Source organism: Hyla sarda, chromosome 1, assembly GCF_029499605.1.
Source record: "Hyla sarda isolate aHylSar1 chromosome 1, aHylSar1.hap1, whole genome shotgun sequence".
NCBI lineage: Eukaryota > Metazoa > Chordata > Amphibia > Anura > Hylidae > Hyla > Hyla sarda.
Window position 1 is genome coordinate 256,984,266 of NC_079189.1, and position 27,484 is coordinate 257,011,749.

Genomic DNA, 27,484 nt, shown 5'->3' on the forward strand with positions numbered 1-27,484 from the left:
TCCTCTCCGATTAATAAAAATATTTATTGATGCTTAAATCCACAGTATACAAAGTGTGAAGCTGTCAACGGCCATCCTAAGCTGAACGCACCTGCTCTTGTCAGATCGCAGACTGCTACCCAGCTTAGGGCCTGGTAAGTACCAGCATGGGAGACTGGCTGGGAATCCCGGGTGCAGTTGACATTTTAATCTGTTGCCGCCTTCCGCTCCGATTTGGAAAAGGATTTATTGATGCTTAAATGCACAGTATAAAGGGCGTGAAGCTGTCAACGGCCATCCTAAGCTGAACGCGCCTGCTCTCGTCAGAACGCAGACTGCTACCCAGCTTAGGGCCCGGTAAGAACCAGCATGGGAGACTGGCTGGGAATCCCAGGTGTTGTTGACATTCTGCTCTGTAGCCGCCTTCCGCTCCGATTACGAAAAGGATTTATTGATGCTTAAATCCACAGTATACAGGTTGTGAAGCCGTCTACGGCTATCCTAAGCTGAATGTGCCTGTTCTTGTCAGATCGCAGACTGCTGCCCGGCAAGTACGGGCATGGGAGACTGGCTGGCAATCCAAGGTGCTATTGACATTTTGCTCTGTTGCCGCCTTCCTCTCCGATTCCGAAAAGGATATATTGATGCTTAAATGCACAATATAAAAATCAAGAAGCTGTCGACGGCCATCCTAAGCTGAACGTGCCTGCTCTCGTCAGATCGCAGACTGCTACCCAGCTTAGGGCCCGGTAAGTACCAGCATGGGAGACCGGCTGGGAATCACAGGTGTCATTGACATTTTGCTCTGTTGCCGCCTTCCGTTCCGTTCCGATTCCGAAAAGGATTTATTGATGCTTAAATGCACAGTATACAAAGTGTGAAGCTGTCAACGGCCATCCTAAGCTGAACGCGCCTGCTCTCGTCAGATCACAGACTGCTACCCAGCTTAGGGCCTGGTAAGTACCAGCATGGGAGACTGGCTGGGAATCCCGGGTGCAGTTGACATTTTAATCTGTTGCCGCCTTCCGCTTCGATTCGGAATATTATTTATTGATGCTTAAATCCACAATATAAAGGGTGTGAAGCTGTCAACGGCCATCCTAAGATGAACGTGTCTGCTCTCCTCAGATCGCAGACTGCTGCCCGGCATATACCGGCGTGGGAGACTGGCTGGCAATCCAAGGTGCCATTGACATTTTGCTCTGTTGCCGCCTTACGCTCCGATTCTGAAAAGGATTTATTGATGCTTAAATCCACAGTATACAGGGTGTGAAGATGTCTATGGCCATCCTAAGCTGAATGCGCCTGTTCTCGTCAGATCGCAGATTGCTACCCAGCTTCGGGCCTGGTAAGTACCAGCATGGGAGACTGGCTGGGAATCCCAGGTGTCGTTGACATTTTGCTCTGTTGCCGCCTTACGCTCCGATTCTGAAAAGGATTTATTGATGCTTAAATCCACAGTATACAGGGTGTGAAGATGTCTATGGCCATCCTAAGCTGAATGCGCCTGTTCTCGTCAGATCGCAGATTGCTACCCAGCTTCGGGCCTGGTAAGTACCAGCATGGGAGACTGGCTGGGAATCCCGGGTGCAGTTGCCATTTTGCTCTGTTTCTGCTCCGATTCCGAAAATTGTTTATTGATGCTTAAATCCACAGTATACAAAGTGTGAAACTGTCAATGGCCATCCTAAGCTGAACACGCTTGCTCTCGTCAGATCGCAGACTGCTACCCAGCTAAGGGCACAGTAAGTACCAGCATGGGAGACTGGCTGGGAATCCCGGGTGCAGTTGACATTTTAATCTGTTGCCCCCTTCCGCTCCGATTCCGAAAAGGATTTATTGATGCTTAAATGCACAGTATAAAAAGCATGAAGCTGTCAATGGCCATCCTAAGCTGAACGCGCCTGCTCTCGTCAGATCGCAGACTGCTCTAGCTTAGGGCCCGGTAGGTACTGGCATGGGAGACTGGCTGGGTATCCTGGGTGCCGTTGACATTTTGCTCTATTGCTACCTTCCGCTCCGATTCCGAAAATAATTTATTGATGCTTAAATCCACAGTATACAAGGTGTTAAGCTGTCGACGGCCATCCTAAGCTTAACGCGCCTGCTCTCTTCAGATCGCAGACTGGTACAGATCTTAGGGCCCGGTAAGTACCGGCATGGGAGACTGGCTGGGAATCCCGGGTGCAGTTGCCATTTTGCTCTGTTTCTGCTCCGATTCCGAAAATTATTTATTGATGCTTAAATCCACAGTATACAAAGTGTGAAACTGTCAACGGCCATCCTAAGCTGATCGCGCCTGCTCTCGTCAGATCGCAGACTGCTACCCAGCTTAGGACCTGGTAAGTACCAGCATGGGAGACTGGCTGGGAATCCCAGGTGCAGTTGACATTTTAATCTGTTGCCGCCTTCCGCTCCAATTCGGAAAAGGATTTATTGATGCTTAAATCCACAATACACAGGGTGTGAAGTTGTCAACGGCCATCCTAAGCCTGAACGTGCCTGCTCTCCTCAGATCGCAGACCACTGCCCGGCAGTTACCGGCATGGGAGACTGGCTGGCAATCCAAGGTGCCATTGACATTTTGCTCTGTTGCCGCCTTCCTCTCCGATTAATAAAAATATTTATTGATGCTTAAATTCACAATATACAAGGCGTGAAGATGTCAACGGCCATCCTAAGCTGAACGCGCCTGCTCTCGTCAGATCGCAGACTGCTACCCAGCTTAGGGCCCAGTAAGTACCGGCATGGGAGACTGGCTGGGAATCCCGGGTGCAGTTAAAATTATGCTCTGTTGCCGCCTTCCGTTCCGATTCCGAAAAGGATTTATTGATGCTTAAATGCACAGTATAAAAATCATGAAGCGGTCAATGGCCATCCTAAGCTGAACGCGCCTGCTTTCGTCAGATCGCAGACTGCTACCTAGCTTAGGGCCCGGTAAGTACTGGCATGGGAGACTGGCTGGGAATCCCGGTTGCCGTTGACATTTTGCTCTATTGCTGCCTTCCGCTCCGATTCCGAAAATAATTTATTGATGCTTAAATCCACAGTATACAAGGTGTGAAGCTGTCGACGGCCATCCTAAGCTTAACGCGTCTGCTCTCGTCAGATCGCAGACTGGTACAGATCTTAGGGCCCGGTAAGTACTGGCATGGGACACTGGCTGGGAATCCCGGCTGCCGTTGACATTTTGCTCTGTTGCCGCCTTCCGTTCCGATTCAGAAAAGGATTTATTGATGCTTACATGCACAGTATACAAGGTGTGAAGCTGTCAACGGCCATCCTAAGCTGAACGCGCCTGCTCTCGTCAGATCGCAGACTGATACCCAGCTTAGGGCCTGGTAAGTACCAGCATGGGAGACTGGCTGGGAATCCCAGGTGTTGTTGACATTTTGCTCTGTAGCCGCCTTCCGCTCCGATTCCGAAAAGGATTTATTGATGCTTAAATCCACAGTATACAGGTTGTGAAGCTGTCTACGGCTATCCTAAGCTGAATGTGCCTGTTCTTGTCAGATCGCAGACTGCTGCCCGGCAAGTACGGGCATGGGAGACTGGCTGGCAATCCAAGGTGCTATTGACATTTTGCTCTGTTGCCGCCTTCCTCTCCGATTCCGAAAAGGATTTATTGATGCTTAAATGCACAGTATAAAAAGCATGAAGCTGTCAATGGCCATCCTAAGCTGAACGCGCCTGCTCTCGTCAGATCGCAGACTGCTACCCAGCTTAGGGCCCGGTAAGTACTGGCATGGGAGACTGGCTGGGAATCCCAGGTGTCTTTTACATTTTGCTCTGTTGCCACCTTACGCTCCGATTCCGAAAAGGATTTATTGATGCTTAAATCCACAGTATACAGGGTGTGAAGATGTCTACGGCCATCCTAAGCTGAATGCGCCTGTTCTCGTCAGATCGCAGACTGCTACCCAGCTTCGGGCCTGGTAAGTACCAGCATGGGAGACTGGCTGGGAATCTCGGGTGCAGTTGACATTTTGCTCTGTTGCCGCCTTACGCTCCGATTCCGAAAAGGATTTATTGATGCTTAAATCCACAGTATACAGGGTGTGAAGAAGTCTACGGCCATCCTAAGCTGAATGCGCCTGTTCTCGTCAGATCGCAGACTGCTACCCAGCTTCGGGCCTGGTACGTACCAGCATGGGAGACTGGCTGGGAATCCCGGGTGCAGTTGACATTTTGCTCTGTTTCTGCTCCGATTCCGAAAATTATTTATTGATGCTTAAATCCACATTATACAAAGTGTGAAGCTGTCAACGGCCATCCTAAGCTGAACACGCCTGCTCTCGTCAGATCGCAGACTGCTACCCAGCTTAGGGCCTTGTAAGTACCAGCATGGGAGACTGGCTGGGAATCCCGGGTGCAGTTGACATTTTAATCTGTTGCTGCCTTCCGCTTCGATTCGGAAAAGGATTTATTGATGCTTAAATCCACAATACACAGGGTGTGAAGCTGTCAACGGCCATCCTAAGCCTGAATATGCCTGCTCTCCTCAGATCGCAGACTGCTGCCCGGCAGTTACCAGCATGGGAGACTGGCTGGCAATTCAAGGTGCCATTGACATTTTGCTCTGTTGCCGCCTTCCTCTCCGATTAATAAAAATATTTATTGATGCTTAAATCCACAATATACAAGGCGTGAAGATGTCAACGGCCATCCTAAGCTGAACGCGCCTGCTCTCGTCAGATCGCAGACTGCTACCCAGCTTAGGGCCCAGTAATTATCAACATGGGAGACTGGCTGGGAATCCCGGGTGCAGTTGACATTATGCTCTGTTGCCGCCTTCCGTTCCGATTCCGAAAAGGATTTATTGATGCTTAAATGCACAGTATAAAAAGCATGAAGCTGTCAATGGCCATCCTAAGCTGAACACGCTTGCTCTCGTCAGATCGCAGACTGCTACCCAGCTAAGGGCACAGTAAGTACCAGCATGGGAGACTGGCTGGGAATCCCGGGTGCAGTTGCCATTTTGCTCTGTTTCTGCTCCGATTCCGAAAATTATTTATTGATGCTTAAATCCACAGTATACAAAGTGTGAAGCTGTCAACGGCCATCCTAAGCTGAACGCGCCTGCTCTCGTCAGATCGCAGACTGCTACCCAGCTTAGGGCCTGGTAAGTACCAGCATGGGAGACTGGCTGGGAATCCCCGGTGCAGTTGACATTTTAATCTGTTGCCACCTTCCGCTCCGATTCGGAAAAGGATTTATTGATGCTTAAATCCACAATACACAGGGTGTGAAGCTGTCAACGGCCATCCTAAGCCTGAACGTGCCTGCTCTCCTCAGACCGCAGACTACTGCCCGGCATGGGAGACTGGCTGGCAATTCAAGGTGCCATTGACATTTTGCTCTGTTGCCGCCTTCCTCTCCGATTAATAAAAATATTTATTGATGCTTAAATTCACAATATACAAGGCTTGAAGATGTCAACAGCCATCCTAAGCTGAACCCGCCTGCTCTCGTCAGATCGCAGACTGCTACCCAGCTTAGGGCCCAGTAAGTACCGGCATGGGAGACTGGCTGGGAATCCCGGGTGCAGTTGACATTATGCTCTGTTGCCGCCTTCCGTTCCGATTCCGAAAAGGATTTATTGATGCTTAAATGCACAGTATAAAAAGCATGAAGCTGTCAATGGCCATCCTAGGCTGAACGCGCCTGCTCTCGTCAGATCGCAGACTGCTACCCAGCTTAGGGCCCAGTAAGTACCGGCATGGGAGACTGGCTGGGAATCCCGGGTGCAGTTGACATTTTGCTCTGTTGCCGTCTTCCGTTCCGATTCCGAAAAGGATTTATTGATGCTTAAATGCACAGTATAAAAATCATGAAGCTGTCAATGGCCTTCCTAAGCTGATCGCGCCTGCTTTCGTCAGATCGCAGACTGCTACCTAGCTTAGGGCCCGGTAAGTACTGGCATGGGAGACTGGCTGGGAATCCTGGTTGCTGTTGACATTTTGCTCTATTGCTGCCTTCCGCTCCGATTCCGAAAATAATTTATTGATGCTTAAATCCACAGTATACAAGGTGTGAAGCTGTCGACGGCCATCCTAAGCTTAACGCGCCTGCTCTCGTCAGATCGCAGACTGGTACAGATCTTAGGGCCCGGTAAGTACCGGCATGGGACACTGGCTGGGAATCCCGGCTGCCGTTGACATTTTGCTCTGTTGCAGCCTTCCGTTCCGATTCCGAAAAGGATTTATTGATGCTTAAATCCACAATACACAGGGTGTGAAGCTGTCAACGGCCATCCTAAGCCTGAACGTGCCTGCTCTCCTCAGATCGCAGACTACTGCCTGGCAGTTACCGGCATGGGAGACTGGCTGGCAATCCAAGGTGCCATTGACATTTTGCTCTGTTGCCGCCTTCCTCTCCGATTAATAAAAATATTTATTGATGCTTAAATTCACAATATACAAGGCGTGAAGATGTCAACGGCCATCCTAAGCTGAACGCGCCTGCTCTCGTCAGATCGCAGACTGCTACCCAGCTTAGGGCCCAGTACGTACCGGCATGGGAGACTGGCTGGGAATCCCGGGTGCAGTTGACATTATGCTCTGTTGCCGCCTTCCGTTCTGATTCCGAAAAGGATTTATTGATGCTTAAATGCACAGTATAAAAAGCATGAAGCTGTCAATGGCCATCCTAAGCTGAACGCGCCTGCTCTCGTCAGATCGCGGACTGCTACCCAGCTTAGGGCCCAGTAAGTACCGGCATGGGAGACTGGCTGGGAATCCCGGGTGCAGTTGACATTTTGCTCTGTTGCCGCCTTCCGTTCCGATTCCGAAAAGGATTTATTGATGCTTAAATGCACAGTATACAGGGTGTGAAGCTGTCAACGGCCATCCTAAGCTGAATGCGCCTGCCTTCGTCAGATCGCAGACTGATACCCAGCTTAGGGCCTGGTAAGTACCAGCATGGTAGACTGGCTGGAATCCCGGGTGCAGTTGACATTTTAATCTGTTGCCGCCTTCCGCTCTGATTCGGAAAAGGATTTATTGATGCTTAAATCCACAATATACAGGGTGTGAAGCTGTCAACGGCCATCCTAAGCTGAACGTGTCTGCTCTCCTCAGATCGCAGACTGCTGCCCGGCATATACCGGCGTGGGAGACTGGCTGGCAATCCAAGGTGCCATTGACATTTTGCTCTGTTGCCGCCTTCCTCTCCGATTAATAAAAATATTTATTGATGCTTAAATCCACAGTATACAAAGTGTGAAGCTGTCAACGGCCATCCTAAGCTGAACGCACCTGCTCTTGTCAGATCGCAGACTGCTACCCAGCTTAGGGCCTGGTAAGTACCAGCATGGGAGACTGGCTGGGAATCCCGGGTGCAGTTGACATTTTAATCTGTTGCCGCCTTCCGCTCCGATTTGGAAAAGGATTTATTGATGCTTAAATGCACAGTATAAAGGGCGTGAAGCTGTCAACGGCCATCCTAAGCTGAACGCGCCTGCTCTCGTCAGAACGCAGACTGCTACCCAGCTTAGGGCCCGGTAAGAACCAGCATGGGAGACTGGCTGGGAATCCCAGGTGTTGTTGACATTCTGCTCTGTAGCCGCCTTCCGCTCCGATTACGAAAAGGATTTATTGATGCTTAAATCCACAGTATACAGGTTGTGAAGCCGTCTACGGCTATCCTAAGCTGAATGTGCCTGTTCTTGTCAGATCGCAGACTGCTGCCCGGCAAGTACGGGCATGGGAGACTGGCTGGCAATCCAAGGTGCTATTGACATTTTGCTCTGTCTCCGATTCCGAAAAGGATATATTGATGCTTAAATGCACAATATAAAAATCAAGAAGCTGTCAACGGCCATCCTAAGCTGAACGTGCCTGCTCTCGTCAGATCGCAGACTGCTACCCAGCTTAGGGCCCGGTAAGTACCAGCATGGGAGACCGGCTGGGAATCCCAGGTGTCATTGACATTTTGCTCTGTTGCCGCCTTCCGTTCCGTTCCGATTCCGAAAAGGATTTATTGATGCTTAAATGCACAGTATACAAAGTGTGAAGCTGTCAACGGCCATCCTAAGCTGAACGCGCCTGCTCTCGTAAGATCACAGACTGCTACCCAGCTTAGGGCCTGGTAAGTACCAGCATGGGAGACTGGCTGGGAATCCCGGGTGCAGTTGACATTTTAATCTGTTGCCGCCTTCCGCTTCGATTCGGAATATTATTTATTGATGCTTAAATCCACAATATAAAGGGTGTGAAGCTGTCAACGGCCATCCTAAGATGAACGTGTCTGCTCTCCTCAGATCGCAGACTGCTGCCCGGCATATACCGGCGTGGGAGACTGGCTGGCAATCCAAGGTGCCATTGACATTTTGCTCTGTTGCCGCCTTACGCTCCGATTCTGAAAAGGATTTATTGATGCTTAAATCCACAGTATACAGGGTGTGAAGATGTCTATGGCCATCCTAAGCTGAATGCGCCTGTTCTCGTCAGATCGCAGATTGCTACCCAGCTTCGGGCCTGGTAAGTACCAGCATGGGAGACTGGCTGGGAATCCCGGGTGCAGTTGCCATTTTGCTCTGTTTCTGCTCCGATTCCGAAAATTGTTTATTGATGCTTAAATCCACAGTATACAAAGTGTGAATCTGTCAACGGCCATCCTAAGCTGAACGCGCCTGCTCTCGTCAGATCACAGACTGTTACGCAGCTTAGGGCCTGGTAAGTACCAGCATGGGAGACTGGCTGGGAATCCAAGGTGCAGTTGACATTTTAATCTGTTGCCGCCTTCCGCTCCGATTCGGAAAAGGATTTATTGATGCTTAAATCCACAATACACAGGGTGTGAAGCTGTCAACGGCCATCCTAAGCCTGAACGTGCCCGCTCTCCTCAGATCGCAGACTACTGCCCGGCAGTTACCGGCATGGGAGACTGGCTGGCAATCCAAGGTGCCATTGACATTTTGCTCTGTTGCCGCCTTCCTCTCCGATTAATAAAAATATTTATTGATGCTTAAATTCACAATATACAAGGCTTGACTATGTCAACGGCCATCCTAAGCTGAACGCGCCTGCTCTCGTCAGATCGCAGACTGCTACCCAGCTTAGGGCCCAGTAAGTACCGGCATGGGAGACTGGCTGGGAATCCCGGGTGCAGTTGCCATTTTGCTCTGTTTCTGCTCCGATTCCGAAAATTATTTATTGATGCTTAAATCCACAGTATACAAAGTGTGAAGCTGTCAACGGCCATCCTAAGCTGAACGCGCCTGCTCTCGTCAGATCGCAGACTTTTACCCAGCTTAGGGCCTGGTAAGTACCAGCATGGGAGACTGGCTGGGAATCCCAGGTGCAGTTGACATTTTAATCTGTTGCCGCCTTCCGCTCCGATTCGGAAAAGGATTTATTGATGCTTAAATCCACAATACACAGGGTGTGAAGCTGTCAACGGCCATCCTAAGCCTGAACGTGCCTGCTCTCCTCAGATCGCAGACTACTGCCCGGCAGTTACCAGCATGGGAGACTGGCTGGCAATCCAAGGTGCTATTGACATTTTGCTCTGTTGCCGCCTTCCTCTCCGATTAATAAAAATATTTATTGATGCTTAAATCCACAATATACAAGGCGTGAAGATGTCAACGGCCATCCTAAGCTGAACGCGCCTGCTCTCGTCAGATCGCAGACTGCTACCCAGCTTAGGGCCCAGTAATTACCGGCATGGGAGACTGGCTGGGAATCCCGGGTGCAGTTGACATTTTGCTCTGTTGCCGCCTTCCGTTCCGATTCCGAAAAGGATTTATTGATGCTTAAATTCACAGTATAAAAAGCATTAAGCTGTCAATGGCCATCCTAAGCTGAACGTGCCTGCTCTCGTCAGATCGCAGACTGCTACCCAGCTAAGGGCACAGTAAGTACCAGCATGGGAGACTGGCTGGGAATCCCGGGTGCAGTTGACATTTTAATCTGTTGCCGCCTTCCGCTCCGATTCCGAAAAGGATTTATTGATGCTTAAATGCACAGTATAAAAAGCATGAAGCTGTCAATGGCCATCCTAAGCTGAACGCGCCTGCTCTCGTCAGATCGCAGACTGCTCTAGCTTAGGGCCCGGTAGGTACTGGCATGGGAGACTGGCTGGGAATCCCAGTTGCCGTTGACATTTTGCTCTATTGCTGCCTTCCGCTCCGATTCCGAAAAGAATTTATTGATGCTTAAATCCACAGTATACAAGGTGTGAAGCTGTCGACGGCCATCCTAAGCTTAATGCGCCTGCTCTCGTCAGATCGCAGACTGGTACAGATCTTAGGGCCCGGTAAGTACCGGCATGGGACACTGGCTGGGAATCCCGGCTGCCGTTGACATTTTGCTCTGTTGCCGCCTTCCGTTCCGATTCCGAAAAGGATTTATTGATACTTAAATGCACAGTATACAAAGTGTGAAGCTGTCAACGGCCATCCTAAGCTGAACGCGCCTGCTCTCGACAGATCGCAGACTGATACCCAGCTTAGGGCCTGGTAAGTACCAGCATGGGAGACTGGCTGGGAATCCCGGCTGCCGTTGACATTTTGCTCTGTTGCCGCCTTCCGTTCCGATTCCGAAAAGGATTTATTGATGCCTAAATGCACAGTATAAAGGGCGAGAAGCTGTCAACGGCCATCCTAAGCAGAACGCGCCTGCTCTCGTCAGATCGCAGACTGCTACCCAGCTTAGGGCCCGGTAAGCACCAGCATGGGAGACTGGCTGGGAATCCCGGGTGCAGTTGACATTTTGCTCTGTTGCCGCCTTCCGTTCCGATTCCGAAAAGGATATATTGATGCTTAAATGCACAATATAAAAATCAAGAAGCTGTCAACGGCCATCCTAAGCTGAACGCGCCTGCTCTCGTCAGATCACAGACTGCTACCCAGCTTAGGGCCTGGTAAGTACCAGCATGGGAGACTGGCTGGGAATCCCGGGTGCAGTTGACATTTTAATCTGTTGCCGCCTTCCGCTTCGATTCGGAAAATTATTTATTGATGCTTAAATCCACAATATAAAGGGCATGAAGCTGTCAACGGCCATCCTAAGCTGAACGCGCCTGCTCTCGTCAGATCGCAGACTGATACCCAGCTTAGGGCCTGGTAAGTACCAGCATGGGAGACTGGCAGGGAATCCCAGGTGTCGTTGACATTTTGCTCTGTTGCCGCCTTACGCTCCGATTCCGAAAAGGATTTATTGATGCTTAAATCCACAGTATACAGGGTGTGAAGATGTCTATGGCCATCCTAAGCTGAATGCGCCTGTTCTCATCAGATCGCAGACTGCTACCCAGCTTCGGGCCTGGTAAGTACCAGCATGGGAGACTGGCTGGGAATCCCGGGTGCAGTTGCCATTTTGCTCTGTTTCTGCTCCGATTCCGAAAATTGTTTATTGATGCTTAAATCCACAGTATACAAAGTGTGAAGCTGTCAACGGCCATCCTAAGCTGAACGCGCCTGCTCTCGTCAGAACGCAGACTGCTACCCAGCTTAGGGCCCAGTACGTACCGGCATGGGAGACTGGCTGGGAATCCCGGGTGCAGTTGACATTATGCTCTGTTGCCGCCTTCCGTTCTGATTCCGAAAAGGATTTATTGATGCTTAAATGCACAGTATAAAAAGCATGAAGCTGTCAATGGCCATCCTAAGCTGAACGCGCCTGCTCTCGTCAGATCGCGGACTGCTACCCAGCTTAGGGCCCAGTAAGTACCGGCATGGGAGACTGGCTGGGAATCCCGGGTGCAGTTGACATTTTGCTCTGTTGCCGCCTTCCGTTCCGATTCCGAAAAGGATTTATTGATGCTTAAATGCACAGTATACAGGGTGTGAAGCTGTCAACGGCCATCCTAAGCTGAATGCGCCTGCCCTCGTCAGATCGCAGACTGATACCCAGCTTAGGGCCTGGTAAGTACCAGCATGGTAGACTGGCTGGAATCCCGGGTGCAGTTGACATTTTAATCTGTTGCCGCCTTCCGCTCTGATTCGGAAAAGGATTTATTGATGCTTAAATCCACAATATACAGGGTGTGAAGCTGTCAACGGCCATCCTAAGCTGAACGTGTCTGCTCTCCTCAGATCGCAGACTGCTGCCCGGCATATACCGGCGTGGGAGACTGGCTGGCAATCCAAGGTGCCATTGACATTTTGCTCTGTTGCCGCCTTCCTCTCCGATTAATAAAAATATTTATTGATGCTTAAATCCACAGTATACAAAGTGTGAAGCTGTCAACGGCCATCCTAAGCTGAACGCACCTGCTCTTGTCAGATCGCAGACTGCTACCCAGCTTAGGGCCTGGTAAGTACCAGCATGGGAGACTGGCTGGGAATCCCGGGTGCAGTTGACATTTTAATCTGTTGCCGCCTTCCGCTCCGATTTGGAAAAGGATTTATTGATGCTTAAATGCACAGTATAAAGGGCGTGAAGCTGTCAACGGCCATCCTAAGCTGAACGCGCCTGCTCTCGTCAGAACGCAGACTGCTACCCAGCTTAGGGCCCGGTAAGAACCAGCATGGGAGACTGGCTGGGAATCCCAGGTGTTGTTGACATTCTGCTCTGTAGCCGCCTTCCGCTCCGATTACGAAAAGGATTTATTGATGCTTAAATCCACAGTATACAGGTTGTGAAGCCGTCTACGGCTATCCTAAGCTGAATGTGCCTGTTCTTGTCAGATCGCAGACTGCTGCCCGGCAAGTACGGGCATGGGAGACTGGCTGGCAATCCAAGGTGCTATTGACATTTTGCTCTGTTGCCGCCTTCCTCTCCGATTCCGAAAAGGATATATTGATGCTTAAATGCACAATATAAAAATCAAGAAGCTGTCAACGGCCATCCTAAGCTGAACTCGCCTGCTCTCGTCAGATCGCAGACTGTTACCCAGCTTAGGGCCTGGTAAGTACCAGCATGGGAGACTGGCTGGGAATCCCGGGTGCAGTATACATTTTAATCTGTTGCCGCCTTCCGCTCCGATTCGGAAAAGGATTTATTGATGCTTAAATGCACAGTATAAAGGGCATGAAGCTGTTAATGGCCATCCTAAGCTGAACGCGCCTGCTCTCGTCAGATCGCAGACTGCTACCCAGCTTAGGGCCTGGTAAGTACCAGCATGGGAGACTGGCTGGGAATCTCAGGTGTTGTTGACATTTTGCTCTGTAGCTCTGTAGACATTTTGCTCCGAATCCAAAAAGGATTTATTGATGCTTAAATCCACAATATACAGGGTGTGAAGCCGTCTACGGCTATCCTACGCTGAATGCGCCTGTTCTTGTTAGATCGCAGACTGCTGCCCGGCAAGTACGGGCATGGGAGACTGGCTGGCAATCCAAGGTGCTATTGACATTTTGATCTGTTGCCGCCTTACTCTCCGATTAAAAAAAATATTTATTGATGCTTAAATCCACAGTATACAAGGTGTGAAGCTGTCGACGGCCATCCTAAGCTCAACGCGCCTGCTCTCGTCAGATCGCAGACTGGTACAGATCTTAGGGCCCGGTAAGTACCGGCATGGGACACTGGCTGGGAATCCCGGCTGCCGTTGACATTTTGCTCTGTTGCCGCCTTCCGTTCCGTTCCGATTCCAAAAAGAATTTATTGATGCCTAAATGCACAGTATAAAGGGCGAGAAGCTGTCAACGGCCATCCTACGCTGAACGCGCCTGCTCTCGTCAGATCGCAGACTGCTGCCCAGCTTAGGGCCCGGTAAGTACCAGCATGGGAGACTGGCTGGGAATCCCAGGTGCAGTTGACATTTTGCTCTGTTGCCGCCTTCCGTTCCGATTCCGAAAAGGATATATTGATGCTTAAATGCACAATATAAAATTCAAGAAGCTGTCAACGGCCATCCTAAGCTGAACGCGCCTGCTCTCGTCAGATCGCAGACTGCTACCCAGCTTAGGGCCTGGTAAGTACCAGCATGGGAGACTGGCTGGGAATCCCGGGTGCAGTTGACATTTTAATCTGTTGCCGCCTTCCGCTTTGATTCGGAAAATTATTTATTGATGCTTAAATCCACAATATAAAGGGGGTGAAGCTGTCAACGGCCATCCTAAGCTGAACGCGCCTGCTCTCGTCAGATCGCAGACTGATACCCAGCTTAGGGCCTGGTAAGTACCAGCATGGGAGACTGGCTGGGAATCCCAGGTGTCGTTGACATTTTGCTCTGTTGCCACCTTACGCTCCGATTCCGAAAAGGATTTATTGATGCTTAAATCCACAGTATACAGGGTGTGAAGATGTCTATGGCCATCCTAAGCTGAATGCGCCTGTTCTCGTCAGATTGCAGACTGCTACCCAGCGTCGGGCCTGGTAAGTACCAGCATGGGAGACTGGCTGGGAATCCCGGGTGCAGTTGCCATTTTGCTCTGTTTCTGCTCCGATTCCGAAAATTATTTATTGATGCTTAAATCCACAGTATACAAAGTGTGAAGCTGTCAACGGCCATCCTAAGCTGAACGCGCCTGCTCTCGTCAGATCGCAGACTGCTACCCAGCTTAGGGCCTGGTAAGTACCAGCATGGGAGACTGGCTGGGAATCCCGGGTGCAGTTGACATTTTAATCTGTTGCCGCCTTCCGTTCCGATTCTGAAAAGGATTTATTGATGCTTAAATGCACAGTATACAGGGTGTGAAGCTGTCAACGGCCATCCTAAGCCTGAACGTGCCTGCTCTCCTCAGACCGCAGACTACTGCCCGGCATGGGAGACTGGCTGGCAATTCAAGGTGCCATTGACATTTTGCTCTGTTGCCGCCTTCCTCTCCGATTAATAAAAATATTTATTGATGCTTAAATTCACAATATACAAGGCTTGAAGATGTCAACAGCCATCCTAAGCTGAACCCGCCTGCTCTCGTCAGATCGCAGACTGCTACCCAGCTTAGGGCCCAGTAAGTACCGGCATGGGAGACTGGCTGGGAATCCCGGGTGCAGTTGACATTATGCTCTGTTGCCGCCTTCCGTTCCGATTCCGAAAAGGATTTATTGATGCTTAAATGCACAGTATAAAAAGCATGAAGCTGTCAATGGCCATCCTAGGCTGAACGCGCCTGCTCTCGTCAGATCGCAGACTGCTACCCAGCTTAGGGCCCAGTAAGTACCGGCATGGGAGACTGGCTGGGAATCCCGGGTGCAGTTGACATTTTGCTCTGTTGCCGTCTTCCGTTCCGATTCCGAAAAGGATGTATTGATGCTTAAATGCACAGTATAAAAATCATGAAGCTGTCAATGGCCTTCCTAAGCTGATCGCGCCTGCTTTCGTCAGATCGCAGACTGCTACCTAGCTTAGGGCCCGGTAAGTACTGGCATGGGAGACTGGCTGGGAATCCTGGTTGCTGTTGACATTTTGCTCTATTGCTGCCTTCCGCTCCGATTCCGAAAATAATTTATTGATGCTTAAATCCACAGTATACAAGGTGTGAAGCTGTCGACGGCCATCCTAAGCTTAACGCGCCTGCTCTCGTCAGATCGCACACTGGTACAGATCTTAGGGCCCGGTAAGTACCGGCATGGGACACTGGCTGGGAATCCCGGCTGCCGTTGACATTTTGCTCTGTTGCCGCCTTCCGTTCCGATTCCGAAAAGGATTTATTGATGCTTAAATCCACAATACACAGGGTGTGAAGCTGTCAACGGCCATCCTAAGCCTGAACGTGCCTGCTCTCCTCAGATCGCAGACTACTGCCTGGCAGTTACCGGCATGGGAGACTGGCTGGCAATCCAAGGTGCCATTGACATTTTGCTCTGTTGCCGCCTTCCTCTCCGATTAATAAAAATATTTATTGATGCTTAAATTCACAATATACAAGGCGTGAAGATGTCAACGGCCATCCTAAGCTGAACGCGCCTGCTCTCGTCAGATCGCAGACTGCTACCCAGCTTAGGGCCCAGTACGTACCGGCATGGGAGACTGGCTGGGAATCCCGGGTGCAGTTGACATTATGCTCTGTTGCCGCCTTCCGTTCTGATTCCGAAAAGGATTTATTGATGCTTAAATGCACAGTATAAAAAGCATGAAGCTGTCAATGGCCATCCTAAGCTGAACGCGCCTGCTCTCGTCAGATCGCGGACTGCTACCCAGCTTAGGGCCCAGTAAGTACCGGCATGGGAGACTGGCTGGGAATCCCGGGTGCAGTTGACATTTTGCTCTGTTGCCGCCTTCCGTTCCGATTCCGAAAAGGATTTATTGATGCTTAAATGCACAGTATACAGGGTGTGAAGCTGTCAACGGCCATCCTAAGCTGAATGCGCCTGCCCTCGTCAGATCGCAGACTGATACCCAGCTTAGGGCCTGGTAAGTACCAGCATGGTAGACTGGCTGGAATCCCGGGTGCAGTTGACATTTTAATCTGTTGCCGCCTTCCGCTCTGATTCGGAAAAGGATTTATTGATGCTTAAATCCACAATATACAGGGTGTGAAGCTGTCAACGGCCATCCTAAGCTGAACGTGTCTGCTCTCCTCAGATCGCAGACTGCTGCCCGGCATATACCGGCGTGGGAGACTGGCTGGCAATCCAAGGTGCCATTGACATTTTGCTCTGTTGCCGCCTTCCTCTCCGATTAATAAAAATATTTATTGATGCTTAAATCCACAGTATACAAAGTGTGAAGCTGTCAACGGCCATCCTAAGCTGAACGCACCTGCTCTTGTCAGATCGCAGACTGCTACCCAGCTTAGGGCCTGGTAAGTACCAGCATGGGAGACTGGCTGGGAATCCCGGGTGCAGTTGACATTTTAATCTGTTGCCGCCTTCCGCTCCGATTTGGAAAAGGATTTATTGATGCTTAAATGCACAGTATAAAGGGCGTGAAGCTGTCAACGGCCATCCTAAGCTGAACGCGCCTGCTCTCGTCAGAACGCAGACTGCTACCCAGCTTAGGGCCCGGTAAGAACCAGCATGGGAGACTGGCTGGGAATCCCAGGTGTTGTTGACATTCTGCTCTGTAGCCGCCTTCCGCTCCGATTACGAAAAGGATTTATTGATGCTTAAATCCACAGTATACAGGTTGTGAAGCCGTCTACGGCTATCCTAAGCTGAATGTGCCTGTTCTTGTCAGATCGCAGACTGCTGCCCGGCAAGTACGGGCATGGGAGACTGGCTGGCAATCCAAGGTGCTATTGACATTTTGCTCTGTTGCCGCCTTCCTCTCCGATTCCGAAAAGGATATATTGATGCTTAAATGCACAATATAAAAATCAAGAAGCTGTCGACGGCCATCCTAAGCTGAACGTGCCTGCTCTCGTCAGATCGCAGACTGCTACCCAGCTTAGGGCCCGGTAAGTACCAGCATGGGAGACCGGCTGGGAATCACAGGTGTCATTGACATTTTGCTCTGTTGCCGCCTTCCGTTCCGTTCCGATTCCGAAAAGGATTTATTGATGCTTAAATGCACAGTATACAAAGTGTGAAGCTGTCAACGGCCATCCTAAGCTGAACGCGCCTGCTCTCGTCAGATCACAGACTGCTACCCAGCTTAGGGCCTGGTAAGTACCAGCATGGGAGACTGGCTGGGAATCCCGGGTGCAGTTGACATTTTAATCTGTTGCCGCCTTCCGCTTCGATTCGGAATATTATTTATTGATGCTTAAATCCACAATATAAAGGGTGTGAAGCTGTCAACGGCCATCCTAAGATGAACGTGTCTGCTCTCCTCAGATCGCAGACTGCTGCCCGGCATATACCGGCGTGGGAGACTGGCTGGCAATCCAAGGTGCCATTGACATTTTGCTCTGTTGCCGCCTTACGCTCCGATTCTGAAAAGGATTTATTGATGCTTAAATCCACAGTATACAGGGTGTGAAGATGTCTATGGCCATCCTAAGCTGAATGCGCCTGTTCTCGTCAGATCGCAGATTGCTACCCAGCTTCGGGCCTGGTAAGTACCAGCATGGGAGACTGGCTGGGAATCCCAGGTGTCGTTGACATTTTGCTCTGTTGCCGCCTTACGCTCCGATTCTGAAAAGGATTTATTGATGCTTAAATCCACAGTATACAGGGTGTGAAGATGTCTATGGCCATCCTAAGCTGAATGCGCCTGTTCTCGTCAGATCGCAGATTGCTACCCAGCTTCGGGCCTGGTAAGTACCAGCATGGGAGACTGGCTGGGAATCCCGGGTGCAGTTGCCATTTTGCTCTGTTTCTGCTCCGATTCCGAAAATTGTTTATTGATGCTTAAATCCACAGTATACAAAGTGTGAAACTGTCAATGGCCATCCTAAGCTGAACACGCTTGCTCTCGTCAGATCGCAGACTGCTACCCAGCTAAGGGCACAGTAAGTACCAGCATGGGAGACTGGCTGGGAATCCCGGGTGCAGTTGACATTTTAATCTGTTGCCCCCTTCCGCTCCGATTCCGAAAAGGATTTATTGATGCTTAAATGCACAGTATAAAAAGCATGAAGCTGTCAATGGCCATCCTAAGCTGAACGCGCCTGCTCTCGTCAGATCGCAGACTGCTCTAGCTTAGGGCCCGGTAGGTACTGGCATGGGAGACTGGCTGGGTATCCTGGGTGCCGTTGACATTTTGCTCTATTGCTACCTTCCGCTCCGATTCCGAAAATAATTTATTGATGCTTAAATCCACAGTATACAAGGTGTTAAGCTGTCGACGGCCATCCTAAGCTTAACGCGCCTGCTCTCTTCAGATCGCAGACTGGTACAGATCTTAGGGCCCGGTAAGTACCGGCATGGGAGACTGGCTGGGAATCCCGGGTGCAGTTGCCATTTTGCTCTGTTTCTGCTCCGATTCCGAAAATTATTTATTGATGCTTAAATCCACAGTATACAAAGTGTGAAACTGTCAACGGCCATCCTAAGCTGATCGCGCCTGCTCTCGTCAGATCGCAGACTGCTACCCAGCTTAGGACCTGGTAAGTACCAGCATGGGAGACTGGCTGGGAATCCCAGGTGCAGTTGACATTTTAATCTGTTGCCGCCTTCCGCTCCAATTCGGAAAAGGATTTATTGATGCTTAAATCCACAATACACAGGGTGTGAAGTTGTCAACGGCCATCCTAAGCCTGAACGTGCCTGCTCTCCTCAGATCGCAGACCACTGCCCGGCAGTTACCGGCATGGGAGACTGGCTGGCAATCCAAGGTGCCATTGACATTTTGCTCTGTTGCCGCCTTCCTCTCCGATTAATAAAAATATTTATTGATGCTTAAATTCACAATATACAAGGCGTGAAGATGTCAACGGCCATCCTAAGCTGAACGCGCCTGCTCTCGTCAGATCGCAGACTGCTACCCAGCTTAGGGCCCAGTAAGTACCGGCATGGGAGACTGGCTGGGAATCCCGGGTGCAGTTAAAATTATGCTCTGTTGCCGCCTTCCGTTCCGATTCCGAAAAGGATTTATTGATGCTTAAATGCACAGTATAAAAATCATGAAGCGGTCAATGGCCATCCTAAGCTGAACGCGCCTGCTTTCGTCAGATCGCAGACTGCTACCTAGCTTAGGGCCCGGTAAGTACTGGCATGGGAGACTGGCTGGGAATCCCGGTTGCCGTTGACATTTTGCTCTATTGCTGCCTTCCGCTCCGATTCCGAAAATAATTTATTGATGCTTAAATCCACAGTATACAAGGTGTGAAGCTGTCGACGGCCATCCTAAGCTTAACGCGTCTGCTCTCGTCAGATCGCAGACTGGTACAGATCTTAGGGCCCGGTAAGTACTGGCATGGGACACTGGCTGGGAATCCCGGCTGCCGTTGACATTTTGCTCTGTTGCCGCCTTCCGTTCCGATTCAGAAAAGGATTTATTGATGCTTACATGCACAGTATACAAGGTGTGAAGCTGTCAACGGCCATCCTAAGCTGAACGCGCCTGCTCTCGTCAGATCGCAGACTGATACCCAGCTTAGGGCCTGGTAAGTACCAGCATGGGAGACTGGCTGGGAATCCCAGGTGTTGTTGACATTTTGCTCTGTAGCCGCCTTCCGCTCCGATTCCGAAAAGGATTTATTGATGCTTAAATCCACAGTATACAGGTTGTGAAGCTGTCTACGGCTATCCTAAGCTGAATGTGCCTGTTCTTGTCAGATCGCAGACTGCTGCCCGGCAAGTACGGGCATGGGAGACTGGCTGGCAATCCAAGGTGCTATTGACATTTTGCTCTGTTGCCGCCTTCCTCTCCGATTCCGAAAAGGATTTATTGATGCTTAAATGCACAGTATAAAAAGCATGAAGCTGTCAATGGCCATCCTAAGCTGAACGCGCCTGCTCTCGTCAGATCGCAGACTGCTACCCAGCTTAGGGCCCGGTAAGTACTGGCATGGGAGACTGGCTGGGAATCCCAGGTGTCTTTTACATTTTGCTCTGTTGCCACCTTACGCTCCGATTCCGAAAAGGATTTATTGATGCTTAAATCCACAGTATACAGGGTGTGAAGATGTCTACGGCCATCCTAAGCTGAATGCGCCTGTTCTCGTCAGATCGCAGACTGCTACCCAGCTTCGGGCCTGGTAAGTACCAGCATGGGAGACTGGCTGGGAATCTCGGGTGCAGTTGACATTTTGCTCTGTTGCCGCCTTACGCTCCGATTCCGAAAAGGATTTATTGATGCTTAAATCCACAGTATACAGGGTGTGAAGAAGTCTACGGCCATCCTAAGCTGAATGCGCCTGTTCTCGTCAGATCGCAGACTGCTACCCAGCTTCGGGCCTGGTACGTACCAGCATGGGAGACTGGCTGGGAATCCCGGGTGCAGTTGACATTTTGCTCTGTTTCTGCTCCGATTCCGAAAATTATTTATTGATGCTTAAATCCACATTATACAAAGTGTGAAGCTGTCAACGGCCATCCTAAGCTGAACACGCCTGCTCTCGTCAGATCGCAGACTGCTACCCAGCTTAGGGCCTTGTAAGTACCAGCATGGGAGACTGGCTGGGAATCCCGGGTGCAGTTGACATTTTAATCTGTTGCTGCCTTCCGCTTCGATTCGGAAAAGGATTTATTGATGCTTAAATCCACAATACACAGGGTGTGAAGCTGTCAACGGCCATCCTAAGCCTGAATATGCCTGCTCTCCTCAGATCGCAGACTGCTGCCCGGCAGTTACCAGCATGGGAGACTGGCTGGCAATTCAAGGTGCCATTGACATTTTGCTCTGTTGCCGCCTTCCTCTCCGATTAATAAAAATATTTATTGATGCTTAAATCCACAATATACAAGGCGTGAAGATGTCAACGGCCATCCTAAGCTGAACGCGCCTGCTCTCGTCAGATCGCAGACTGCTACCCAGCTTAGGGCCCAGTAATTATCAACATGGGAGACTGGCTGGGAATCCCGGGTGCAGTTGACATTATGCTCTGTTGCCGCCTTCCGTTCCGATTCCGAAAAGGATTTATTGATGCTTAAATGCACAGTATAAAAAGCATGAAGCTGTCAATGGCCATCCTAAGCTGAACACGCTTGCTCTCGTCAGATCGCAGACTGCTACCCAGCTAAGGGCACAGTAAGTACCAGCATGGGAGACTGGCTGGGAATCCCGGGTGCAGTTGCCATTTTGCTCTGTTTCTGCTCCGATTCCGAAAATTATTTATTGATGCTTAAATCCACAGTATACAAAGTGTGAAGCTGTCAACGGCCATCCTAAGCTGAACGCGCCTGCTCTCGTCAGATCGCAGACTGCTACCCAGCTTAGGGCCTGGTAAGTACCAGCATGGGAGACTGGCTGGGAATCCCCGGTGCAGTTGACATTTTAATCTGTTGCCACCTTCCGCTCCGATTCGGAAAAGGATTTATTGATGCTTAAATCCACAATACACAGGGTGTGAAGCTGTCAACGGCCATCCTAAGCCTGAACGTGCCTGCTCTCCTCAGACCGCAGACTACTGCCCGGCATGGGAGACTGGCTGGCAATTCAAGGTGCCATTGACATTTTGCTCTGTTGCCGCCTTCCTCTCCGATTAATAAAAATATTTATTGATGCTTAAATTCACAATATACAAGGCTTGAAGATGTCAACAGCCATCCTAAGCTGAACCCGCCTGCTCTCGTCAGATCGCAGACTGCTACCCAGCTTAGGGCCCAGTAAGTACCGGCATGGGAGACTGGCTGGGAATCCCGGGTGCAGTTGACATTATGCTCTGTTGCCGCCTTCCGTTCCGATTCCGAAAAGGATTTATTGATGCTTAAATGCCCAGTATAAAAAGCATGAAGCTGTCAATGGCCATCCTAGGCTGAACGCGCCTGCTCTCGTCAGATCGCAGACTGCTACCCAGCTTAGGGCCCAGTAAGTACCGGCATGGGAGACTGGCTGGGAATCCCGGGTGCAGTTGACATTTTGCTCTGTTGCCGTCTTCCGTTCCGATTCCGAAAAGGATTTATTGATGCTTAAATGCACAGTATAAAAATCATGAAGCTGTCAATGGCCTTCCTAAGCTGATCGCGCCTGCTTTCGTCAGATCGCAGACTGCTACCTAGCTTAGGGCCCGGTAAGTACTGGCATGGGAGACTGGCTGGGAATCCTGGTTGCTGTTGACATTTTGCTCTATTGCTGCCTTCCGCTCCGATTCCGAAAATAATTTATTGATGCTTAAATCCACAGTATACAAGGTGTGAAGCTGTCGACGGCCATCCTAAGCTTAACGCGCCTGCTCTCGTCAGATCGCAGACTGGTACAGATCTTAGGGCCCGGTAAGTACCGGCATGGGACACTGGCTGGGAATCCCGGCTGCCGTTGACATTTTGCTCTGTTGCCGCCTTCCGTTCCGATTCCGAAAAGGATTTATTGATGCTTAAATCCACAATACACAGGGTGTGAAGCTGTCAACGGCCATCCTAAGCCTGAACGTGCCTGCTCTCCTCAGATCGCAGACTACTGCCTGGCAGTTACCGGCATGGGAGACTGGCTGGCAATCCAAGGTGCCATTGACATTTTGCTCTGTTGCCGCCTTCCTCTCCGATTAATAAAAATATTTATTGATGCTTAAATTCACAATATACAAGGCGTGAAGATGTCAACGGCCATCCTAAGCTGAACGCGCCTGCTCTCGTCAGATCGCAGACTGCTACCCAGCTTAGGGCCCAGTACGTACCGGCATGGGAGACTGGCTGGGAATCCCGGGTGCAGTTGACATTATGCTCTGTTGCCGCCTTCCGTTCTGATTCCGAAAAGGATTTATTGATGCTTAAATGCACAGTATAAAAAGCATGAAGCTGTCAATGGCCATCCTAAGCTGAACGCGCCTGCTCTCGTCAGATCGCGGACTGCTACCCAGCTTAGGGCCCAGTAAGTACCGGCATGGGAGACTGGCTGGGAATCCCGGGTGCAGTTGACATTTTGCTCTGTTGCCGCCTTCCGTTCCGATTCCGAAAAGGATTTATTGATGCTTAAATGCACAGTATACAGGGTGTGAAGCTGTCAACGGCCATCCTAAGCTGAATGCGCCTGCCTTCGTCAGATCGCAGACTGATACCCAGCTTAGGGCCTGGTAAGTACCAGCATGGTAGACTGGCTGGAATCCCGGGTGCAGTTGACATTTTAATCTGTTGCCGCCTTCCGCTCTGATTCGGAAAAGGATTTATTGATGCTTAAATCCACAATATACAGGGTGTGAAGCTGTCAACGGCCATCCTAAGCTGAACGTGTCTGCTCTCCTCAGATCGCAGACTGCTGCCCGGCATATACCGGCGTGGGAGACTGGCTGGCAATCCAAGGTGCCATTGACATTTTGCTCTGTTGCCGCCTTCCTCTCCGATTAATAAAAATATTTATTGATGCTTAAATCCACAGTATACAAAGTGTGAAGCTGTCAACGGCCATCCTAAGCTGAACGCACCTGCTCTTGTCAGATCGCAGACTGCTACCCAGCTTAGGGCCTGGTAAGTACCAGCATGGGAGACTGGCTGGGAATCCCGGGTGCAGTTGACATTTTAATCTGTTGCCGCCTTCCGCTCCGATTTGGAAAAGGATTTATTGATGCTTAAATGCACAGTATAAAGGGCGTGAAGCTGTCAACGGCCATCCTAAGCTGAACGCGCCTGCTCTCGTCAGAACGCAGACTGCTACCCAGCTTAGGGCCCGGTAAGAACCAGCATGGGAGACTGGCTGGGAATCCCAGGTGTTGTTGACATTCTGCTCTGTAGCCGCCTTCCGCTCCGATTACGAAAAGGATTTATTGATGCTTAAATCCACAGTATACAGGTTGTGAAGCCGTCTACGGCTATCCTAAGCTGAATGTGCCTGTTCTTGTCAGATCGCAGACTGCTGCCCGGCAAGTACGGGCATGGGAGACTGGCTGGCAATCCAAGGTGCTATTGACATTTTGCTCTGTCTCCGATTCCGAAAAGGATATATTGATGCTTAAATGCACAATATAAAAATCAAGAAGCTGTCAACGGCCATCCTAAGCTGAACGTGCCTGCTCTCGTCAGATCGCAGACTGCTACCCAGCTTAGGGCCCAGTAATTACCGGCATGGGAGACTGGCTGGGAATCCCGGGTGCAGTTGACATTTTGCTCTGTTGCCGCCTTCCGTTCCGATTCCGAAAAGGATTTATTGATGCTTAAATTCACAGTATAAAAAGCATTAAGCTGTCAATGGCCATCCTAAGCTGAACGTGCCTGCTCTCGTCAGATCGCAGACTGCTACCCAGCTAAGGGCACAGTAAGTACCAGCATGGGAGACTGGCTGGGAATCCCGGGTGCAGTTGACATTTTAATCTGTTGCCGCCTTCCGCTCCGATTCCGAAAAGGATTTATTGATGCTTAAATGCACAGTATAAAAAGCATGAAGCTGTCAATGGCCATCCTAAGCTGAACGCGCCTGCTCTCGTCAGATCGCAGACTGCTCTAGCTTAGGGCCCGGTAGGTACTGGCATGGGAGACTGGCTGGGAATCCCAGTTGCCGTTGACATTTTGCTCTATTGCTGCCTTCCGCTCCGATTCCGAAAAGAATTTATTGATGCTTAAATCCACAGTATACAAGGTGTGAAGCTGTCGACGGCCATCCTAAGCTTAATGCGCCTGCTCTCGTCAGATCGCAGACTGGTACAGATCTTAGGGCCCGGTAAGTACCGGCATGGGACACTGGCTGGGAATCCCGGCTGCCGTTGACATTTTGCTCTGTTGCCGCCTTCCGTTCCGATTCCGAAAAGGATTTATTGATACTTAAATGCACAGTATACAAAGTGTGAAGCTGTCAACGGCCATCCTAAGCTGAACGCGCCTGCTCTCGACAGATCGCAGACTGATACCCAGCTTAGGGCCTGGTAAGTACCAGCATGGGAGACTGGCTGGGAATCCCGGCTGCCGTTGACATTTTGCTCTGTTGCCGCCTTCCGTTCCGATTCCGAAAAGGATTTATTGATGCCTAAATGCACAGTATAAAGGGCGAGAAGCTGTCAACGGCCATCCTAAGCAGAACGCGCCTGCTCTCGTCAGATCGCAGACTGCTACCCAGCTTAGGGCCCGGTAAGCACCAGCATGGGAGACTGGCTGGGAATCCCGGGTGCAGTTGACATTTTGCTCTGTTGCCGCCTTCCGTTCCGATTCCGAAAAGGATATATTGATGCTTAAATGCACAATATAAAAATCAAGAAGCTGTCAACGGCCATCCTAAGCTGAACGCGCCTGCTCTCGTCAGATCACAGACTGCTACCCAGCTTAGGGCCTGGTAAGTACCAGCATGGGAGACTGGCTGGGAATCCCGGGTGCAGTTGACATTTTAATCTGTTGCCGCCTTCCGCTTCGATTCGGAAAATTATTTATTGATGCTTAAATCCACAATATAAAGGGCATGAAGCTGTCAACGGCCATCCTAAGCTGAACGCGCCTGCTCTCGTCAGATCGCAGACTGATACCCAGCTTAGGGCCTGGTAAGTACCAGCATGGGAGACTGGCAGGGAATCCCAGGTGTCGTTGACATTTTGCTCTGTTGCCGCCTTACGCTCCGATTCCGAAAAGGATTTATTGATGCTTAAATCCACAGTATACAGGGTGTGAAGATGTCTATGGCCATCCTAAGCTGAATGCGCCTGTTCTCATCAGATCGCAGACTGCTACCCAGCTTCGGGCCTGGTAAGTACCAGCATGGGAGACTGGCTGGGAATCCCGGGTGCAGTTGCCATTTTGCTCTGTTTCTGCTCCGATTCCGAAAATTGTTTATTGATGCTTAAATCCACAGTATACAAAGTGTGAAGCTGTCAACGGCCATCCTAAGCTGAACGCGCCTGCTCTCGTCAGAACGCAGACTGCTACCCAGCTTAGGGCCCGGTAAGTACCAGCATGGGAGACTGGCTGGGAATCCCAGGTGTTGTTGACATTTTGCTCTGTAGCCGCCTTCCGCTCCGATTCCGAAAAGGATTTATTGATGCTTAAATCCACAGTATACAGGTTGTGAAGCCGTCTACGGCTATCCTAAGCTGAATGTGCCTGTTCTTGTCAGATCGCAGACTGCTGCCCGGCAAGTACGGGCATGGGAGACTGGCTGGCAATCCAAGGTGCTGTTGACATTTTGCTCTGTTGCCGCCTTCCTCTCCGATTCCGAAAAGGATTTATTGATGCTTAAATGCACAGTATAAAAAGCATGAAGCTGTCAATGGCCATCCTAAGCTGAACGCGCCTGCTCTCGTCAGATCGCAGACTGCTACCCAGCTTAGGGCCCGGTAAGTACTGGCATGGGAGACTGGCTGGGAATCCCAGGTGTCTTTTACATTTTGCTCTGTTGCCGCCTTACGCTCCGATTCCGAAAAGGATTTATTGATGCTTAAATCCACAGTATACAGGGTGTGAAGATGTCTACGGCCATCCTAAGCTGAATGCGCCTGTTCTCGTCAGATCGCAGACTGCTACCCAGCTTCGGGCCTGGTAAGTACCAGCATGGGAGACTGGCTGGAAATCTCGGGTGCAGTTGACATTTTGCTCTGTTGCCGCCTTACGCTCCGATTCCGAAAAGGATTTATTGATGCTTAAATCCACAGTATACAGGGTGTGAAGAAGTCTACGGCCATCCTAAGCTGAATGCGCCTGTTCTCGTCAGATCGCAGACTGCTACCCAGCTTCGGGCCTGGTACGTACCAGCATGGGAGACTGGCTGTGAATTCCGGGTTCAGTTGACATTTTGCTCTGTTTCTGCTCCGATTCCGAAAATTATTTATTGATGCTTAAATCCACAGTATACAAAGTGTGAAGCTGTCAACGGCCATCCTAAGCTGAACACGCCTGCTCTCGTCAGATCGCAGACTGCTACCCAGCTTAGGGCCTTGTAAGTACCAGCATGGGAGACTGGCTGGGAATCCCGGGTGCAGTTGACATTTTAATCTGTTGCTGCCTTCCGCTTCGATTCGGAAAAGGATTTATTGATGCTTAAATCCACAATACACAGGGTGTGAAGCTGTCAACGGCCATCCTAAGCCTGAACATGCCTGCTCTCCTCAGATCGCAGACTGCTGCCCGGCAGTTACCAGCATGGGAGACTGGCTGGCAATTCAAGGTGCCATTGACATTTTGCTCTGTTGCCGCCTTCCTCTCCGATTAATAAAAATATTTATTGATGCTTAAATCCACAATATACAAGGCGTGAAGATGTCAACGGCCATCCTAAG

The 27,484-nt window shown here is 50.2% G+C and overlaps 11 pseudogenes; all 11 read left to right on the top strand.

Moving 5' to 3' along the window:
* The first annotated feature begins 3,249 nt into the window (after positions 1-3,249).
* On the top strand, positions 3,250-3,369 carry LOC130331106 (5S ribosomal RNA; annotated as a pseudogene).
* A 1,661-nt stretch (positions 3,370-5,030) lies between these two features.
* On the top strand, positions 5,031-5,150 carry LOC130351960 (5S ribosomal RNA; annotated as a pseudogene).
* A 2,639-nt stretch (positions 5,151-7,789) lies between these two features.
* LOC130346779 (5S ribosomal RNA) lies at positions 7,790-7,909 on the top strand (annotated as a pseudogene).
* Positions 7,910-10,976: 3,067 nt separating this feature from the next.
* On the top strand, positions 10,977-11,096 carry LOC130352657 (5S ribosomal RNA; annotated as a pseudogene).
* Positions 11,097-13,771: 2,675 nt separating this feature from the next.
* On the top strand, positions 13,772-13,891 carry LOC130349426 (5S ribosomal RNA; annotated as a pseudogene).
* Positions 13,892-13,973: 82 nt separating this feature from the next.
* On the top strand, positions 13,974-14,093 carry LOC130325265 (5S ribosomal RNA; annotated as a pseudogene).
* A 277-nt stretch (positions 14,094-14,370) lies between these two features.
* On the top strand, positions 14,371-14,490 carry LOC130349437 (5S ribosomal RNA; annotated as a pseudogene).
* A 5,243-nt stretch (positions 14,491-19,733) lies between these two features.
* On the top strand, positions 19,734-19,853 carry LOC130331117 (5S ribosomal RNA; annotated as a pseudogene).
* A 1,661-nt stretch (positions 19,854-21,514) lies between these two features.
* Positions 21,515-21,634, top strand: LOC130351961 (5S ribosomal RNA; annotated as a pseudogene).
* Positions 21,635-25,685: 4,051 nt separating this feature from the next.
* Positions 25,686-25,805, top strand: LOC130352656 (5S ribosomal RNA; annotated as a pseudogene).
* A 277-nt stretch (positions 25,806-26,082) lies between these two features.
* On the top strand, positions 26,083-26,202 carry LOC130352796 (5S ribosomal RNA; annotated as a pseudogene).
* Positions 26,203-27,484: the final 1,282 nt, after the last annotated feature.